Source organism: Chiroxiphia lanceolata, chromosome 12, assembly GCF_009829145.1.
Source record: "Chiroxiphia lanceolata isolate bChiLan1 chromosome 12, bChiLan1.pri, whole genome shotgun sequence".
NCBI lineage: Eukaryota > Metazoa > Chordata > Aves > Passeriformes > Pipridae > Chiroxiphia > Chiroxiphia lanceolata.
In genome coordinates this window covers 14433881-14448835 of record NC_045648.1, presented here as the reverse complement: position 1 = coordinate 14448835, position 14955 = coordinate 14433881, and the positions used below count along the sequence as shown (strand labels likewise).

The 14955-nt window shown below is 38.7% G+C and overlaps 1 long non-coding RNA gene across 1 annotated transcript; it reads left to right on the top strand.

Moving 5' to 3' along the window:
• The first annotated feature begins 2859 nt into the window (after positions 1-2859).
• Positions 2860-12706, top strand: LOC116792832. The gene is made up of 3 exons (XR_004359277.1): positions 2860-3019; positions 5148-5322; positions 12601-12706. It is a non-coding gene; the product is annotated as an uncharacterized LOC116792832 (long non-coding RNA).
• Positions 12707-14955: the final 2249 nt, after the last annotated feature.

Genomic DNA, 14955 nt, shown 5'->3' with positions numbered 1-14955 from the left:
TTAAATTCAGCCTTTCAAGATGAAACTTTTCACGTTCTCCTAAATATGGATCATCCTTCAGTGTATTTCTATGGAAGTCCATCCTTCACTTTTAACAGAATGTTAAATCCCTTCATCACATTCTCACCGTGCCGAGGGAAGCTTTTCTGATGCAGCAAATCAACAAGCCAGGTCACAAACTCACTTTTAGCTGCAGACTTGTTAAGGTCTCTTTTCTTACCCCCAAAGCAGACTCTGTTGTGAGGTGGAGGTTCGTGCACCCAAGCATGGGATCACCCTAACCTGTTCTCCACCAGTGAGATGATGAATTTGCAGGACAGAAAATGTCCCCAAACGTTTTACCATTTGGACTATGGGTCAAATTTGCATTGATTTCCCTGGCATGAGTCAGAAATGGCTCTGTTACATCAGTGTAAATTGGATAAGCCCTACTGGCCTCAGTGGGATGATGGAATTTGTCCCATTGCTTTACGACTGTGCTATTAAAACAGTCACTCTTCTGGCTGCAAGGAGTAATGTAAAAAAAGTAAAATTTACATATGTTGAGATGTGCTCGGGATAGCAGTTTAACAAGATAGGAATCAGACTTAATCTTGTTTTGTACTACACTCCTGACAACATGCATGTGGCAGCACTGGAGAAAAAAGCAGCCTCCTCATTATTCTCAGTGTGTTTTTCAGCACACCAAGGCATCTGGGCAAAGAGACTCTCAGAACCATGTCAGGGCTGGAAAAAAATTGCCTGAAATGAGGTGTAAAGATGAATAAAGAATGATTTCCTTGTTCTAGCTTGAAGAAAAAAGTTGGTTGGTTTTTTTTTCAGAAAGCAGGAAGATAATTTAAAAAGATTTGCATCCAATGTGAACAGTTCCATGTATCTCTAATTAACAGAAAAAATGCATCAAAATTTATGATGATGGATGCATCTGCTTGGTCCTGTTCTCATTATACATACATCTGAAGTGGAACCAATGCCATTTATGAATAATTTAATTAAAATAATGACAAGTATTATTTTTGTAGCATGCAAAACTGTAAACATTAATTCACTAAGGCTGAGAATCATGAAATGCAATCTTAATTACTGGAAACTAGAATTATCAGCTGAACTGAGGCAAACAGGACAATTAACTCTTTAGAAAGGAGTTTACAGCTGCTAGGGTGGAACTAACATCCCAGAAGAGTTAGTGTAGTCAGTATTTTGAAGTGCACAATATTTTGGAATAAACCATAAAGGCAACATAAGATCTCTTCATTCTGCATGTCTTTTGAATATTCTACAGCCCTCCGAAATTCTCCCAATGTTTTATGTTTCTGTTGTCTTCCAACCCTAGGGCTTAGCAATAAATGTCCAAGCCAGCCCTTCTTCACAGTGGTGGCTGAACTGTCATCAGGAGAAAGCATGGGATAGATGATGCCACTGGATCATTCGTCTCCTAGCTGTAACTATCAAGGTCTGCTTAACAATGAATAAAGATTCCTGTGTCTTGCACTTTCCTGGCAGGAACTTCTCTGGCTTGCCAGGTAAATACCTTCTGATTTCTCAGCTGTCCCCTACTTCAGCTGGGGACAGTTTTTATAGCTTCTTGTCTGATCAGTTTTTTACCCCTGACTCTGATGTGTTCCAAGAAAACAAGCATGTTCTTTGTACTATCAGGATAAGGTGCTAGACCCTCCTCTTGCAAGGTGGACTCAGCTTTGCCCTGGTTATTATTTCTAGTTTGATTTCACCTTTCTTTAATAGTGGTACCAAAATTGTGCAAAGCTTTCTGTCTGGCTGTAGAGTAGAACGCTTTTCAAACTGGGTCACCCTCTGCAGGGGTGAACTTTCAGTCCAAGTTCAGAGTCAAAAGCATCAGAAAGCCAAGAGTTATCACCCTGAGGATAAAATACACTGAGCTTTTAAACCATAAATACTGTGCACGGCAGCACCTCTGTTCCTTACAGCAGCCCAAAATGCCACTGTGTGCTTTGCAAGCGACACTGCCTTTTTTCTCAGGGTGTTCGTTTCTCTGCTTTTCATTCTCTGATGCCTCATTTCTGACTCATCCCATGAACCAAGCCAAGGAAGAACGGGAACGAGAGCTGAGGCTTCATGTTTGTCTTCCCTGCTGTCCCTGCGTGCTGGGATCCAAGTGTTTCCCGGCTCTGCAACTCCGTAAACGGCAACAGACTTACAAAAAAAAGCAAAAATGTGATTCTGTGGGGCTGAAATTCTGATCCCAATTTACGAATGTGATAGACAAGTTTAGATTACATTTGCACTCTTTGAGTGAAGGGGGTGATTTAGTCTCTGCCACAGTGTTTTAAGAGTTCAGATTTTTGAATATGGAATAATTATTAAATTACGTGAAATATTAACCGGCATCACCAGTTTTCATTTAAAACGGTTTGAAATGAGAACGAAACGAGGAAGTTGTCTCATATCACCAATAAAACTCACGGACCAGCCAAAAAATCTTAGTGAAGTGCCACCCAGTGGCTGCGGAGCGACATGGCCGCACCTGCGCCAGGGCAGTGCCCAGCAAACGCCATGGAATTTGGAAGGGAAAACACCTGAACAGGGCTTTTAAAAAACTCTGCTGTCAGCTGCTATTTGTCTCTCAGAGCAGCGCACCCTGAAGCACGGGGCAAGTCACGTTCTAACCTGAGAGGTGGGTCCCACTGCAGTCCATGAAATATTAAAATGTACATCAATGGGCAAGGATTTCTGAATTTAAATTTTAATTCCAGATTTCAAACTGACGAGCTTTGCGAACCTAATTCCTCTTGGCTTGAGTTCCTCAATCTGCAAACTGGACACAATACAGAGATAGTTGTGCCTTTGTTAGGTCAGTTCTTATGAATGTATTCTATTTTCAGACGGAAAGTGCTACCAAAGAGTTTGATGTTGTCAGGTGTTTTAAAAACAGTCTTCTAGTGGCAAGTAATGGAATTGCTCATGCACAGGAGGTGGAGAAGCTGGTGTGCTGCTCAGCCTAAAGGGAAAGAAAGTTTGCTTTCATCAATACTTTCAACAGGTATTGTTGAAACAAGTTAAATTTAGTCTTCCTCTCTCAGAAATGTCTATTTGGAAGACTTTAGAGAGGACAGTTTTGATTTCACTGCTGTCCCACGTGCATAAATGGTACTTGTTTCACTTTTAAAACCTGACATGCTCGTGCTGTGCAGCCTTTTTGCTAAATCAGCATGACAGGACATCTTTCTCTGTGGCTTCACAAAGGTCCCCACGCAGGAGTGAAGGCACTGAGTGCAGTTCCAGAGAGTTATCCTGTGTTTCAAACAGGGACCGTGCTTAAAGTCCAATTTACATGAGTGAACTGGAGAGGCATCAGCAGATCTGGTCAGTCAGGACCATGTTGAGTGACACAGCTATTCTGACAGACATCTGGAATGATAGTGCTGCTTCTCTCAGCAGTGCACAGAGCAGTATGATGCTGCCAGGAATGGCAGCTGATGGGAATGCTTCCCATCTTGGTGTTTTGCTGAAAATGTTTTTCTTCTAGGTTTATTAAAAATTAATTTCTGTTTTTAAATTGTTAGCACAAATTTTGCTGCCCTTGTCATTTTCTGTGTATCTCAAAGTTTTCCTTCTCTTTTTATTTTGTGACTTGTATTTTCTTGAAAATTAATAGTTTTTTGTTTGCATGTGTGAGTCCACAAGAGATGTTGGTTTTCATCTCCCTCATCCCTCCCCAGCTCCTCCTCCTTCTCTCCTTCTGATACTCATCCAGTACCAGTTTATAATTATAAATGGAAATAAAAGCTTCATACTGGTTCTAAGTAAATGCCCCAACTCCAGCTTTTCAAGAAGTCTGGGTCTAGGTTCTGCTCCTTGGTTCTGGCCTAGGGTTCAGTATGTTGGGGCGTGAGGTGAGTCCTTCCCTTTAAACCAGTGTTTTGAGCACAGGGCAGGGGGATTAGTTTGTAAAGACAACCTACAGAATATGTTGTAGTGATGGGCAGAGACTAATCTAGTGCTGGAAAACACAGAGAAATTACTTTCTGGTTTACCATAGGTCTTTTAAATGTTCCTATAAAACAGAAATCCAATGACTACTGTGTTAAGGACTTGAAGCACACTGGCAAATTGCCTGATAGGGCAAATAAGGATATCTTACAATCCAGTCTTCACAATCCTTCTTAAACAAGAGGGAGCAGCAATTTCTTGCATTCTGTCATTAGACAAATATGCAATTCTGAGATATAGCAGTACTGAGTATTTTATTGAAACTTCTAGACATCAGCCTGCACTCTCCGTATGTTCAGTTAGAGCTTTACAAGCTGTTTCCATGACAAAAAGAGATTGATTCTGGAGCCAGATAGTTAATTGGTTAAACCCTTTTTATTTATCAAAAACTGTAGGCAAAACACTTTTCCCTTCAACACACTAGGCAGATTCCTTGTTTATGTTTCCAAATCTCCTTTTCCAGAAACTACTCTGTTTATAAAGCTGTCTCTGAGAAAAATGATTCTTTTGCTTTCTACTTTTCTGCTGTTTCTGTTTTATTTTCTTAATTACATTACATTCTAGGACTAGAAGATTGTTTTTCAGCCATATAGAACTTCTAAATCCAACCTTTTAAAATGCCTGTTCATTTCTTCTGTGAGAGTGGATTTCCTAGGGAGTCTATATTTTGCATGAGATGGTAATCATGGATCCAGTGGAAAGAATAACCTCCACTACCTGTATAATTAATGCACATGTTGGAAAGTTGCTATAATCAGGAGAATGTGTTCTGTTTTTTATTGTTTGGTGGTTTTTCTCTCTTCCTTCATGGTGAGTGAGATAGGAAAAAATACTTATCCTAATCCACTGACCAAGTGGGATACTACAGCATGCTCCACGAAGGGATGAGTATCATCCTGTACTAGAGCATGCTCCACAAAGGGATGAGTATCATCCAGGAAGTTGTATGAAGGGAAAAGCTGTCTGTACTAAAAAGTTCAGGACACTATCCAGCCTAGCCACAATTACTCTTCAGGCAGAAATTGCTCCAAAAATTTTTCAGGTTGTCACATCAGTCATAGGTCTCCCAAAAGAGATTATATTTTAGACACACAGATAAAGTACACACATTGTAATTTATGTTAACTGATGCCGAGAGTCAATGTTCAATTGGTTTTCTTATATTTTGGTGGCATCAGGTCACTCATATGAAAGTGGAACCAGTGGAAGAGATCAACTGAGGAGCTCCTGGGGTCCTCCCCAGCTCTCACTCTGCACCCTGGTGGAGGTGACGTGCAGCAGAGACATTTCCTTGCAGACAGGAGCTCTGCCTGCAGCACACACAACCTTTCTACGTGGGAGGCTTGAGCACAGGTGAGTCACTTGACCTCCCAGAAGACTTATGGGGTCTGTGCCACTGCTACTATTGGTACCTGAAACAGCTGATATAAAACCTAAATTGCATCTGCTGCACTCACACTTCTCCTTGGCACCGTGGAGGAACCCAGATGGAGCAGCTACCGCTTTCCTACCCTTCCTCAGCTCCAGGGCTGCATCACAGCCTGCTTTTTAGCAACTGCTGGAGACAGGGACAGCAGGTCCAGCAAATTAATCTAAATTTTAAAGTGTGCTGTCCTTCCTGTACAAAGCCTGCCTCATAATTCTTTCCCTTGCCCTGGAGCTAGAACAGCTTTATGTGTGAAAAGCTGTCTTGTTTACATTTAGAAAAGAAAGAAATGAGAATTTCTTAATTGCTGAATATTTATTGAGAGGCAAGTCCAAACATAAACCACCTCATCACTGATCACAGTGGTGTAATTGTTATTGTGGAGAAGTTAATCTTGGATTTTTTAAAATAAAAAAAAATGTTCAAGGTCAGGTTGGATAGGGCTTGAAGCAATCTGGTGTAATGGAAGCTATTCCTGCCCATGGCAGGGAGTTGGAACAAGATGATCTTTAAGGTCCCTTCCAACCCAAACCAGTCTGTGATGCTATGAAATTCAGAGCATGTATTTCCCATTCTGGTGAGCAGAGGTACCTCTGAAGACTGTCTCTGTGAGTTTTGGAGCTATAACTCTGCCTTTCAAAATTTGAAAAAAATAAATACTATGATGTTTTTATTTTTTCAGTCAGTACCTGACACTCCAGATAATCCAGGTTCTCCATAAGATACTTTTTTCACTAATTAATAATGGACTGTGAGATTTCCTAGCTGGCTGTTAAGAAATCCTTTTATTGAAGTAAAATATTTACACAATTGCCTTGAAATTTAGGGACAATAAAATGCATTTCAGTTGGCAGGATTTCAAACAGTTAATTCTGTAAAAGAAAAGAGGGAAGCCAGAGGGTGCAGTCATTCCTTTAACCTCTCCTGGAAAGTTCTTTGCATCACCATTCAGCTGATAGGAACTGTGTGGGAGGAAGGGTTTTATTTAGAAAGATGCAGCTGAAGGTTCAGTTTATGAGCTGATAGGTGTGTGCAGCATTATTACAGTGAAGGGAGCAACCTCTCAGACCACTGTAGCTCATGTTATTTCCCATTGCCTACAGAAACCCCTCCACCTTCCATCCTCCAGGTACATTGCAGAACAGACAGGGAAAGCAAACCAAAAGTCCATTTGACTGTTCAAATACCAGCAGCACTTGGTTGCAAAAGATGGCCAACTCCATATCTCCCAGGGAGAAGTAAGGAGCACCCAGTTCTTCTCAGATCTGCCACTGGCTGCACTGATAATCTACAGAAGGCCACACTATATTAGATTTTCTTGCTTTCTCTTTCTAATTCAAATGGGAAAAGATTGAATTCGTAATGAATATGAATGTTTCCATAGATTTCAGTGGTCTTTAAGTCAGGAGCTTGTTGTGTAATCAAACATGATGGGATAAGGAGACACGTGTTAAACAGAATGGTTTTGTCTATAATACAAAGACTGAATTATATTTAAAAAGAAAATCTGGTTGGAAATTATGTAAGACTATTTTATGAGGTTTGTTTCTGACTTTGGAAAGCGTTAGAGCTTGGCAAGGAAACGTTTTGTACTAAATCCTGGCAAGCATCTTCATATGCCAAAAATGCTGTTCTGTTTACTTGTCATTTTTCTGAATTCTGTAGACAGCAGAAAATACCCACATGTGTGTTTGTGGACATTTATTCTGTTGTGACAATGTAGAGTCATTGTGTGAATATGAAATTATTCATGAAATAGAGGATTAAAAATTAGGTATGGCAGCTATTTCACATGTACATTTTGGAAACTTCAAAGTATTCTCAGTAGGCATTCTGAAGAAAAATATACCCAATTCAGTAGAAATACTGCCTTGACTTTCCATTCACTTACATGGATTTTACATTAGTGCTACATTAATGCTTTCATTAGGCTTTCTCCTCACTTACCACATTGCAAATTAAAACAGAAGCAGGTCTATGTGCTTTTCCAGACTTTCACTGATTTTTGGTGTGTTGCTGACCTTGTTGGAGAGCCATAATGTCAGAAGAATATTAATCAAATTATCATTATCAAAATGGTCTCAATTTCTTGAAGACATTTTTCATAACTTATTTGGCACCTTGGCTTATTCATGCTCTGGGTTCGAGTCTGCTGTAGGCTAATACAAATGGTTTACAAAGAGGTGGAAATTAGATTTTATTAGAAATTTGAAATTGTATTTACTAAAGAAAAGTTTCTTAACTGCCTTTGCAAATACATCAAGAGCCTGATGAGAGTACAGTTTTCTAGATGGCTGTAAACATATGCTGATTTGAAGGGATTTTGTCTCTCAGATTTTTTCTTTCCTAGAGCACCTGTAGCAAAGATCAGTATGAATGACTCATAAGCCAGATCTACATAAACAGTTTTAAACCCCATCCCATATGCTGTATGAACAACTGTCTCCAAGAATATAGCATTGAAATTATTAGAGCAGGTAATTTTAAAGTACATTCTTTACATGTAGCACATACTTGTAGCACGTTTTCATTTTTATGTTCTTGTATGTAGGACATACCCAGAAGAGAAACTCCAAATTCATATTAAAATGGAGGTTGAAAGAAATAACTCATAGGTTCTTCACAATCAGTGCAAAGCTTGAGAAAAAAGTCCTTCATTAGAACATTTATACTTCACATCTTAACATTGTCTGGGGGACCTTGAATGTAGGTTAGACAGTTCACAGAGTCTGAGGTCTAAAGAAGCTGTCAGGTGTCCTGTTAAGATGATTTTATTGTGTAACACATCTCAAGTAACCAGACTGAGTGGCACAGTAAGTTTGTGGAGTCCCAGTTTCTGCTTCACCGTTTGAGTTGCAAGAGCAACTGCAGCATGTTTCAATACTAAGGAGAAGTGAATAATTCTACTGTCTTCTGCAGTAGAATTCTGTCTCCAGTAGTGATTTTGTAGTGAGGAATGTCCAACCTTTAGTACCCAACACAGAGCAATGAAAATTATATGTGCAACTATATCAACAGCTTGTGTAGCAGCTGGCAAATTATGTGTAGGAAGGTTTGTTCTCTTGTCTGTGTATGTGTTAAATACTAACTGGCCCCCACCTTTTAAATATGAAAAAATAAATATTGAAATTCAAAGTAATAGCAGCTCCTAGGAAAAATGTGCTTTTATGTGATATATGGCTCATATTTCATTATGCAATGAGGATACACCTAAAAGGTCGAGATAAGACTTAAAAATCATTCTTCACTCCCACACTAGGCATTTATTTGGACTCTGTGAATCCAAGGGCATTCAAACATATTTTGAAAAACATTGGCTGGCCAGCTGTCTAAAACTAGCAAAGAAACTGAGTAGCACATCAGTAGTAGTAAAACCTCTATCAAATATTTGTACTAACCAACTTCAGAAAGAATCCTGTAGTCGAACCTTTATTATTTTCTACCACATGAACTAAACATGAATAATGAAAAGAAGTTGTATGGTTTAAATGTTGTAGGACCAGTAAATATGTAGGTAATGCACCAAACAGAAGAAAGTACAACCTGAGAAACCATACCTTTATATTAAGTTTATGATTAAATAATTTTGTATCAGAGTAACTTCTCGTGCATTTTCCAAAAGGGAGGAGAAACAGTTTGCCTACATCCCATTATTGAATCAATTCTGTAATATATTATAAATGGAAAATTCTAATTTTAACATTTCAGAATTTCTTGTGCAAAAAATTTGAAGCAATTTGTCATTTGATAGGGAATACAGAGTTTCTAATTACAATATTTTACAAAACATTGAATGTAGAAGTTATTCAATGAGAGTACTTCCTCATCCTCAAAATGTGCCTGTGTGAGCTATACCAAGTAGGTGTGCTTGTTTCAAACCCTGTTTCCTGCTGTTCCTGAATACTTATTTGGATTTCCTGGACTTTGGACATGACTTTCTCCTTTGCCTTTGTCTGGCCGTGTCTGGGGGGTTGATGGAACCAGCCACTCTCTGCTCTGCTGGCCCCAGACATGTCCACTGGGTCCCAGTCCCATCTGTGCTGTGGCTCACAGCTTCCCTCACCAAGCATCCCTCCTCTTGCTGCTCCCTGACACGGAGTTCAAGAAAGGATGGAAAGATTCCCATAAAAGAACAGAGGAATTTCTAGAAAGCTCCAAGAAATAAATAGAAAGTGAGGAGGGAAGTACGAGAAAGCATCAAGAGCATCTCCAGAAAGCAGTGTGTGAATTCCTAGAACACTCCGTGAAAATTGTGCAGGGAAAATTCATAGAAAGCAGACAGGACATTCCTAGGAAGCACCAGGTGAATTCCTAGAAAGTATTGGGATTTCTAGAATGTAAGGGAAAGTAGTGGGGAAATTCCTAGGTATCAGTGAATGAATTGTTAGAAAGCAGATGGTGAATTCCTAGAAAGCATCAGGAACATGGATAAAATGGACAGGTGTAATTATTAGAAAGCACTAGGAGAAATCAAGAGAGCTTTTCCAGTATAAGGAAAAGTGCCAGAAAATACCAGCACTGTTTAAAGATCGAGTTATCTTTATAAATCTTCAGAAAATATAATTATTTTACCTTTAAGCAAAGGATCTTGTTTGTTTTGAAAACTTGATGCTTCACTCTGGCCTTAAACAGTCTTCCTTGTCTTATTGCAAATGCTTTATCTTTCATCACAAGGAATTGCAATCTCACAGTCAGCAGCTTCTTATTTTAGATGAATTAGAAGGAATTGAAACTACTGAACTTCAAGAAAAAAAAACTTCCTGTCATGCAATGAAGAACAGGGAAGCAGGAAAAAAGAACATAGGCTCTCAGCAGACTCAGTGAGACTGTTTTCCACAAGAAATTACTGTTTCTTAATGAATTACATGAATCTATTAAAACCCTACATGAATTACCTCAATCTATTAAACTACACTCTGCCTTTTTGAGTGTGTAGTAACCAACTTGCATGCAAAGTACATGACTAGTCTGATTAGAAATTATTTAGGAGGGTGCCAAAACAGTCGTCACACACAGATACCTGTGAAGGGAAAGATGAATCTGAAGTAGTGCCTGCCTAGACCTGACTATTTGTATCTGTTTGTATGGAAGTTCACCCCTACTTTTGCCCTCCAAGCTCATGTTGACTGAAATGTTTTCCCCCTTGTTCTTGTGCATGACCAGCAGGTTGTGCTCCTGGCAGCATCTCTGCCAGGCCTTGCTCTTGCTTGTGCTCTTCCAAGCATGAATTTCACCAGCTCAGTTTTCTTCTGTGTCTGCTTTCCCATTTATTCAGAGCTTCCCAGCCACTCTGGAACAGTAGGAGATTTGGGAGCCAAAGGCACTGAGTACTTGGTGGGGAACAAAATAGAAGGATACCTCCTTCAGGGACAATTCTATTCGTTTCAATAGAATTTGTGCTCCACAGGTTGTGCTAATGTGAACATTGCATAAATACCTATTTCCTGGGGAACCTGATAACCATGTTTTCATACCAGTGATGGATGATGCACTATAGGTCTTGACCTGGCTATAAGCATTTAAAATATTGGCCATATGGAATAGTTACAAGCAGACATATGAATCCCTTGGGACATATTCCTTCTAGATGGGAAGTTCTCCACTGTAAATGGTTCCCCTGCTTTAAGGCACCAGACTTTGAATTCAGCCTTAATTGCAAATGCATCTGGTTAATGTTAAATTAAAACACCCCAGGAAATCTGTACTTTTCACTGTATTTGTTATTTATGTAAATTTTTGGACATCATCCATTGCTTCAAAATCAAGTTAATTGGAAACATAAAGTACCAGGCGTGAACACTATCCCATCTGAACACTCTGTGTCTGACACTGAACTGTTAAGCTTTTTTATTCTTCTAAGACATTCTCCAGATTTCTACCCTGTGAAATCTTCAAATGCCAGATGAAGGCACAGTCTTTTATACAGAATCTCAGCTTTTTTTTTCTGAAAACTATTCCTAGTCAGCAAATATTATGTAAACATTTAAAGTCCGGTTGACATAAAGCTAAATCTATGCTCCTTTGACCTGGGGCTTTGGCCTGCATTTGCAAGGTTTGGGTAGATCCAGAGGTCAGAGTCCACATCTAAGACCACGGATGCTGAGCTTATTCACTTTTCTATGGCCCGTGGAATGTGTTTCCCTAAAGGAATGACAACCCACCATGCAGATCTGTGGGCTCTCTGTGATGTTTCAGTGACATTTTGTACCAACATCAAGCTTTGTAGGCTGCTCCCAAGTTTAATAATATGACTTGTTACATGAAACCATTTTCCCCACTGCAGCTCTGGGTAGCTTTGACAAAACATTTCCCTGCCTGACTGAAACATTTCCTTTCAACCCAACACATTTGCCCAGAAAACAGCACAACAGCAACAACAGTAAGTAACCAGGGCTAAGGATACAAAGAATTTAGGAACTGACTCTTGGCTATTTTTTTCCCGCCTTTGATGAGTCCATTTGGGTGAAGGAGCTTATTCTACATGGAAATGCTTTTGCCAGCCTAGTTATATGTATTTTAAGTCACAGGTTACCTACCAGCATAGTCAGGCCAGCTGAGGCTCTGATGTGTGCACACCTTCACCACAAAGGTCACCAGCTGCCTGTGTGCCGAGACTGTGACAGGTTCACAATACGTTGAACAAGTGAAATTCAGGCAGCAGAACAGTCCACAGCCAGTGGTTATTTGGCACTGAGCTCCCCCATGTGTAATGTACCACCCAACCAGCAGAATCACTCGAGAATGTCAAGATTCTCTGAGACAACCAAAAATGAGATTTAAATTTGGTGTTGGTATCACAAAGAGCCCCTTCAGCAGGCCATGGTGATGACAGCAAGGGAGGAAGTTTGCCCTTTGACTGCAGGCAGTGCCATGGAAGTTTGCAGATGTTAATTTTCAGGAAAAGAAGCTTTCACGGGAACGAGATGTATTTGCAGAGAAGGGCTTTTAGTCTCTCATGGGTTTTGAAATTCTTGCAGGGTGGAGAATGGCACATGCTACAGTCAGGTAATTAAGATTCAGCCCTCAGTTGCTTAATCAAGAATTATAAATGGTAGCAACAAGTAACAGTATGTTTTTACTTTCTGATGAGAACACTAAAGTTACCTCAGGACAACCCAGCCCCCAAACTGGGGCAAAATCTTTGCTTTGGAACTTTATTTCTTCAGAAATGATCATAGTTTTTAGAGTTCAGTCTTTCTCCACAGGTCCCTTTATCAGGCACCTGACTCCTTTTTGTGACTTGCCTTCTGCAATATGGGCAGCCAAGCATTGAGGCGACATCTTTATTTTCTTCTTGGACTTGCCCTCAGATAAAAGGTATGCCTTTTAAAAAGTATTTGGTGCCTGCATTACTTCATTTTTATTTAAAGGCTTAGGCACAGCGTGTGATAAATATTTCATTTCATGTAGTTGTTGGCTGGTGGTCTGGACTTCAGAAGAATTCAAGAGTAAACTACAGGCTATTTTTTAAAAATCAAATTCAAACTATGAAAGAAGATAAAAATTTATATCACATTTCAAAACTGAATTGGCTAGATCTTTTGGATTTGCACTCATAAAGACCTGAAAATTAAAATTAATTTATAGCTCTGAAAGTACTGGTTGTATTTTTTTTTCCAAATGAGAAGATGAATATGGTATTTGAAAGTGTCTTGGAGGAGGTCAAATATGGTTTACATACATAAGAGGGGTTAAGTAAACTGTGTCAAGATTATCTGTGGCATGTTTCACTGGGACTTAAACATGTCATCAGGTCTTTATGGGCTAATGTTTATAAAAGGTACAAATTGCTTTCAAATGAGAGCTATCTGCTGAGGGTTAGCTGTTAAAAATGTTTACCTGTCTGTTTATAGTTTTCTAAATCTGTTTTGTTAACAGAAATTCTGGCAACTGCTTAAAGTATTGCACATTTCCAAAGAGTTTGACTGAAGCATATTGTTCCCATGAATTCTTTGCTGCTATTATTGTGAGATAAACAGGTTAAATATTGACTACATAATTTCAGTTGCCAAGACTGTAAGTGGGCAACTACTGAAATATGCAAGTACATCATGTAAGTCTAGATCAAAACAATCTGACATGAGAGGAATGATCAGTTATCTATGATATGTATGGATCCCTCAGAAAATGCAGTTATATTCTAGGAGGTTCTGAGATAAAGTAGGTAGATGTTTGTGTGTGTAAATTAGTGCACTGCATTGATTACTCTAACAAATATGTACCTGGAAAATTAATATGGTCTGCAGTTCAAAACCATGACCCTCCAGTGGCTCCAAAGGGTTAAGGAGATTTTTAGGAAACCTAAAAATTCTAATGCATGTCTCGAATTTGGGGATATCCCCAGTCCATTTGATATGACTCAGGTCTTAAAACACTTTGATGTTTTTATTTTCTTATATGAACTTTAAATCATGGATGTGTGTTTTTAATAATTTACAGAACTTAGAGAATTTTGGAGTAAGTTTTCATACTCTTATGTGTACTTCAAACCATGAATAAGTTTGCTTTGGGGCAAATTTGTGAGGACATGATTTAATATGAATTCTTTCTCTGAATGCAAACCAGAAAAGGACTTCTGGATCACAGATACACAGATGGTATTGTACCTTAATTTTCAGCTATCCTGGGAACTCATTAGTTTCTCATTATATCTTTTGTCTAAACATAATTTTGTATCAAGTAATAAAGCAATGAGTTTGCTATCCTCTTTCTCATGAGCATATGCTTAAGGGTATATACAATTCTCTATTGGTAAATGGTCTGTGGAAACATTGCTCTGATTAAAAATCATGAGTTGATAAGAAAGAAGTTAGTGACAAGAAAGTTGTGGTCCCACAAGATAAAACATTATTTTGTGGCTACATTGGGCAATGTGCTAAGACTATATATTTTAAACAGCTTTCGATATTAGTCTGCACAATTAGCTTATCTTTTCTTATAGTAAAATCATATATTTTGATAATATTTAATTTTCATAGTGTTCCTAAGCTGGCAAGGATATACAGCACAGAAGTCAAGTGATCTTTTTACTGCATGGTTTACATAATTTTTCTTCTATTTTGTCTCTGGAAAGTATTTTCTGGCTGTATGTTATTGTTTAATCCAGTGACATTTGTTTGGACCAGCTTTGCAATTCCTGGGCTTCTGAATTTGCTTATTGTAATGCCTATATATAAACTGCCTGGTAACTAGAAAATTTCAATACACCGAAACATATTGTAAACGTTTTGTCCTCGATGATGTAGTATTTATGTTTCCTTTACTGCTTTAAAACGACTTTGATACTGAGAAGATACAGAGTTTGTGAGGGAGGAGGGAAATAATAGGGGAAAATGTAAAATGTCACATGGTATGTGTCTTTAATTCTATTATCAGAGGCTCAAAAGAGGAAAATTCAAACTTATTACAGTTAAGATACTATCTTTTTGAAAAATTGAACAAGGAGATATTTTGGTTTATTGTGGAGCTTTCTAATAAATAAAAAAATATAATTCTGGATTCTACTAATCATGCCTTAAAGCATGTTTAGTAGAGACCCCATAATTTTGTTCTAACTAGCA